This window comes from Stylophora pistillata, chromosome 3 (genome assembly GCF_964205215.1).
Source record: "Stylophora pistillata chromosome 3, jaStyPist1.2, whole genome shotgun sequence".
In the NCBI taxonomy this organism is placed as follows: domain Eukaryota; kingdom Metazoa; phylum Cnidaria; class Anthozoa; order Scleractinia; family Pocilloporidae; genus Stylophora; species Stylophora pistillata.
In genome coordinates this window covers 30,419,338-30,425,764 of record NC_142521.1, presented here as the reverse complement: position 1 = coordinate 30,425,764, position 6,427 = coordinate 30,419,338, and the positions used below count along the sequence as shown (strand labels likewise).

Here is a 6,427-nt window from a genome sequence, read left to right as displayed (position 1 = left end):
TTGCAAACTGGACGAATACGACCTTTTTGCTGACAATGATGGCAGGTTGCAGTTTTGAATTTGCAAACATCAAAACCATGTGTTCTGCTACCACACGCTTCACATCGTCGAGAGTTAGTTCTACGCCCACCAGTGTTCTTCTGCCCGTTCCCCTGATTTAGGTCCCAGATTTTATTAGCTTCTGCACTCACAGGCTCTCCTATATGCTCTTTGTTGGCTTTGTTTGCTAACTCATCTGCAGTGCACCGGTCGCGCGCAGCCGTGAAGGTCGGCTCTCTCACCGCTTATAGATCGCGCGGCGTTCTTGACATTTTGGAATGCAATCCAGATACGAGTCTATCGCGAAGAGGTTCCTCTAAAAAGGCACCAAAACTACATGTGGAGGCCAATTTCTGCAATCTCACGACAAAGTCAGGGACACTTTCGTTTTCTTCTTGTGAAGCAGTCCAGAATTTTTGTCTTTCGGCAAGACTATTGGAGCCGGTTCGTAGTGTGCTTGCAGAATCTGCTTTAAATCCTCATGCGATTTACTGTTCGGGTTCTCTGGGTCACAGAGATTCTTTAACAACTTGCAAGCTTGTGGTCCAACCACTGCTAGGAAACATGTACTTGTCTGTCTTCGGCAATCTCGTTTGCTACCATGAAGGCATCGTAGCGTCCGGCATAATCGGCAAATTTCTACGTAGTTTCATCAAATGGGCCCACAGGGCCATAGACAGCAGCCATATTTTAAACTTATGCCGGCGAAATATCCCATCCTCGTTGCCAATTTTGTATATTAAAGATCAAACACAAGACCAAACTCAGCCAAGAAATACACCACGTGCTAATCTCAAGCGACCATCTTTTTATTCACCCAGAATTTCCCGTACATTGCATTACGTCATGAGATACAACACTTACAGGACAGGAATCTTTGCAAAGCGGTCTTCACAAAACAAAGCATTCTGTAAATTACGTTGTTTACGAAGTGTGAGCTCACGATAACACAAGTTGTCGCACTCTCATCCCCAGTTTCCGCGCTTTCCGTAAGGAACGCCTGGGACCATGACCCCCCTTTTGGCGACCAAAACGGCTTGCATTTTCAGACTCGGGCTTTCCCACGGAAGCCCGAGTACCAAACACAACTCTATGTTAACGTTTCGTTTTGTGTGTTGCGTGCACCAATCAGATCGCCGTATTTTGGTATGTATCTCGCACCAAGCACTAGGGCGCCCATCTCGCACCAATCGAATCGCAGTATTGGGGCATGCTTGCACCAGTCAGAGCGTCAGGAAACTGTCCCTCATGTCAATGATGTTATGGAATTAGGGTGTCGCAAAGCGTTACAATGGAATCAACTCCAACATTGACGCACACTAAGACGACAAGTAAGTAGTACTGGGAAACATCGAGTCAAATTTGGGTCAAGATCAGAATTCTGCAGTTACACTTACTCGCGCACTCACTCACTCATCCCGACAACATATATAGCCACAGAAATATTATTACACCTGTATGACCCATTTCGCGTCCTTTTGAAATTTGCGCTCTTTTAACGTTATTGTTCTCTTGTTCTACAGTGAGAGGTCTACATCACAATTATGCTAATTTAACCCATTGATTATAGAGGCGCATGTTGCAAGAAAAAACGCTTACTTTGGTTTAGCCTCATTGACATCTAGTGCTTAGTCACCTGCTAAAGAATTCCACGAAAGTGTTTCCGAAGTTTAGGTTAGAAAACCATTACATATCTCCGAGGGCTGCATCTTTTTAATCTGTGTCGTAGTATTTTCCCAAATGTACAACAGTGTGATGAAATCATACCTTCTTGGTTGAACATAAAGCAGACGCGCCATGATGTATTTCAATCGAAGTCTTTCGCCGACTTAGCTTTTAAAAAGCGAGTGGTCAGAGTTAAAACTGAAATAGGGAAAGTTGCAGTCATGCATATCAGCAACAACATTCAATGCTTCTTGGGCAAATGAAAATATATGAGCAAGCGCTTAGAAAGTTGCTCAAGTGATGTTTCGAGCGTTGAGTTTTAACGGAAGAATAGTATATTTTCTATATGTGAAATGCGTTTGTATGTTTTCTTTTTTTTCCCGAAGTGTTCGAGCCATAAACTGAACCAGTCAGAGTAGATAAAAAAGAAAATGGTCGAAACAACTTAAAAAGTCAGCACGACCGTTTGTTTAGTGGCAATCAATCTCCTGTTCAGCCCTCCCCTTTCCCCGACCCAAATTTTGTCTTGAAGTCCCTTAGGCTACATTGATGCTTAAGGGTATCACCCTTAGGCAAAACTTCTCAACAGAAAACATTTTGACTGAACTCGACACTTGCCGAATACGACTTAAACCATCCGATGAAGAAGTCCCGGAGGTAAACGAATAGTAGCCCCAGTGCTGTTTTTCAAAATCGCGTGAGATTTTGTTTCTGCCGCGGACTAAAAGTAGCGTGGGCTAGTATTGGAAGGAAAAAATTTAAAATAGCGCCATCGGGGTGAGAGAAACACTTCTGTATTTGTCATGCCTTCTCATTAAAACTGCTGCGTTCCATTGTGTACTAACCAATCCAGAAAAAATAGAAATTTATCATTTTATCGTATGCCAAAGAACGAAAGTCTTAGAAAGAAATACATAAGGTTAATCAGGAACAAAACATTGAAGCTGGAATCCTCTCATACTCGAATTTGTTTCGCACATTTTGAAGGAGGTAAGACTGAAGAAATATTCTTGGCAATTGCTTGTGTAGTAAAAGGCTACACAGAAACGGTCGAGTCTGAGACACCCTCAGTGGAAGCTAATAATGTTCTATCCGCTGAATTTAACTGTACCGTGTCCCAAGAAACTCAAACAGATACAAGTGGGGACGAACGGAAAGAGTAGACTAGAAAAGCAGCCCTCTATAGATATTTTGCAAGAATTGGTTGAAAATTGTGGTTGTAAAAGTATGGACTAAATATCTTATGGAAGCCTTGAACTCCGATCCCTGGCTGCGAAAAGACCCGCGCCTTGTCGGCAAATGTAACGGATTACTGAAGTACCTTGCTGATTTGCTATAGCTAAATAGGAAGTGTTTTTTAGGCCGTCTATAAGGAGAAGTCGTTTACTTCTGAAATTTAATTCCTTGGAAGGACAGATTAAGCACAACATGGGTTTGTTTACTCTTTTTTGCTAGCAAAATATAGATGTTAGCTTTTACGCAGTGGGCGTGAAAATTCTGTTCTGATCAGACAACAGGCCTATAATGTGTCTTTACGCATCATCTACACTTTATAATATATCGCCATGTAATTCATTGATGGCTTTGAACCCGACCGTATTTGAGGGGGATAAATGACTTCTTACTTGGCTAGCTTCTTCGACAAGAGTACCAAATAACTTATTGGTTTGCTTGATTCTTTTAAAACGTCTAGTATATTATGAACACAGTCCAGCAAATACGAGATATCGTCCATTTTTCATCTCACAAGATAACCTCGTACGAAGTTACGTGGCTTACATGAGGTACATGACCTTAGTGAGCCTTCGCTCCTTCGTTAATAGCTGGGTTGGATGATGGAAAGTTGAATGTTAAATAGCGCGAAGTACTGCATGTTGAAGATATCAACACCATAAGTACAAAAATATTGCATTGCCACAACTACAAAGTGGAATTACGAGAAGTACAACGTTTAATACTTGAAACTTGGAAGTTTAATTGTAAAAAAGACAAGGTTGAATCGGAAAAAGTTTCATAAGGAATAAAAACTTGAATGTTCAATCCCGAAATAAGGAAGAATACTAAAAGTACAATTTCAAATCGCAATGTTGAATTTTGGCCCGGATGGGACGCCATATTTAATAACCTTTACAAATAATAATGTTTCGGCGAAAGCTTTCTCTTTAATTTGAATAACGTTTGTTTTCTTTATAACTCACTCCCTATCAATATGTTAAGTTCAAGGAGGATTTTCCCGTACTTAAACTCCTAATTGTAGCCCTAAATCATTCGGGTTCTTTTGGAAATCATTTTTTTATGTATTAGAAAAAACATAAAAATGTTATTCACCAGCATAGGTCGGTCCGTATTGGGAAAAAGTGTGTCCTCGGTCTTGTGTACCGCCCTCGGCCTACGGCCTCTGGCGGTATCCTAGACCTCAGGCACAGTTTTTCCCAATACGGACCTCCCGGCTTGTGAATAACAGATATGTATTGTACGACGGTCCCTTATTTTTCTACAGGAAACGGAAATGGTCTGTTGGCCTTTAATCTCATCAAAGATTCGCGCCAAAACTCAACATTTAATTGCATTGTAGTTGTTGCGGGAAGATGGCAGCTTCTTCGGCAAGCTACCGTCTCTCGTGAAAAAACGAAAACCTCCAGTGAATTTTGCATATTTCGAATGGAGGGACATAAGTTTAAAAGAAGAGCTTAGAAGTGGGACGTTTGGCTCGGTGTATCTGGTGAACTACGACAAAGAAAAGCAAAATGTCATTTGTGTAGCATCTAGGATTGTTAGTTAAGTAAAATTGTCTTAACTTAGTTGCGTTAGAAAACGAAAATTGTCGGCTCGCGTCTCCAAAGTTATGCAGTTTCTATTGCTATGACCCACAATACATTAATCACGTTCATTTCTGCATACAATTATTTACTCGCCATTAAGTCTTGTGCCTTCGTATGAATTTTTCTTTGTCAAGTCCGTTACCGATTAGTTTTATTCGATTTACAAACATGAAAAACATGAAAAAAATTATTCAACTGGCTGCTGAATGATTCGATGAAACTAAATTAGGATTTTGAACTGCTGCTGAGTAAAATTCTTTCTTAGCCTAAACTTATAAAATCGTTTGTATCTGGGGCATGTCAAACCCATTTGTAGCTTTAAGGTGAAACGGGGACTGCCACTCACTAAACCGTACGTCGAAATGAATTGGCATAACATCAAATGGACAAAATTTTTAAAATTGGCTCACCATTAAGTCTTGTAATCGCCTTCGTATGAAATTTGTTGTTGTTGTTGATGCTGTTGTTGTTAAGTCCGTTACCATTAAGTTTTATTCGATTTACAAACAAGAAAAAATATGAAAAAAATTACGTCCGCGTCTTACTAGTCCGTGTTTTACTAGTCCGCGTTTTACTAGTCCAGTCCAATGCAGTCCAGTCCCCTGAATACAATACAAATATACTGGAAATACCATATCAGCTATGTATGTAAACAAATCGCTAAATCAATAGGTATTATATTTAGGTCTCGCTTTTCCCTATCCTCTGCAACCAAGCTCACTTTGTATTACACCTTAGTTTATTCTTATATCGTCTATGGTTGGGTTTCAGGTGACGTCACAAGCTTTGCTGAAGTTAGTGTCCGCCATGTTGGTGTCCTTCGGGTGTCAAATTTATGAATAATTAGTCGACTTCTATAGTGAAGCCCTCTCTCTTATCGCCGTATTATTTCGCCAACTACATGAATATCCAGGAAGAAAAAAGCGATAAAAGTATCTGGCATTCATCTTAAGGTATCCCAGTGCTCTCTGAGTATGCCGAAGGCTTAGAGAGTTGGAAGGAAAGATGTTTGCAAAAGATTTCGGTCATTGGGGTTGACCCTGCAAGCATACCAGCCGAGAAGTTCAGTTCAAAATGCTTGCCTCCTGTGGAAGCGTCGGACTTGCTGAGTTACCTCGTTCTTGAGACCAGCTTCTACACCAAGAAGTGGTTCAAGGCGTTTAAGAGTCTAGAGGCGTTTAATCAAATGGTGTCGGGATTTGTAACCTCGGTTGTAGGCAAAGTAATCGCCGGAAAATATGCCGTGAGAGCACGAGTTTGGCATTCACAGCATATGAATGATCCTTTAGTGAACATTTGGGTCATTTCCGAAAACGATGGGACTATTTTGTCAGCCCATTGCTTGGGATGCAAAGCTGGACTGGCTGAGTCAGGCTCACATATCGCGAGTGTTTTATTTATGTTCGAGGCAACTACTAGAACTCATGGCAAGGTCGCTGGGTGTCACGAAAACTTAGACACCTAAAACTCAGGTCCCTCGAAGTGTTCTCCAAGCTTCCGAAGTGCTCCATAATTCGATAGTGCATAGCATAAAGCATGAACCAATTTTTTTATAATATAACCGGTGGAATAATGCAACAAATCCGACGCGAAAGACGAACAACAATATCAAGAGTGATTCTTCAGTGAGGCGAATCGTGACGGCGCTGATGCCGAGTCTTCTTTCGCGTTGTTTTTCTCTTTCTGCCTCATTTAAGAACTCTAGCCTAAGGGTCGCAAAATTGTCTTCGTTTTGGGACTGGTGGGCCGAGTCTCTGTTTGTATCCATTATAATCGCGAAATATTTAAGAATTTTAACAGAGCGACAACAAGGATCTGTGCGACGAAGTACAAAAAGGTAAACAAACGTCCCTTTCGGCTCGTCAAAATCACGCCACATTTTAATACTTTGGTGTTGGAGC

General features: G+C 41.0%; 1 protein-coding gene and 1 pseudogene across 1 annotated transcript in view; both read right to left on the bottom strand.

The window, feature by feature from the left end:
• Positions 1-726, bottom strand: part of LOC148735563 (uncharacterized) — a 6,292-nt pseudogene extending 5,566 nt beyond the window's left edge.
• The window catches only part of LOC111344194 (uncharacterized), a 41,465-nt gene that overhangs the window by 8,280 nt on the left and 26,758 nt on the right, over positions 1-6,427 (bottom strand). The window lies entirely within an intron of this gene.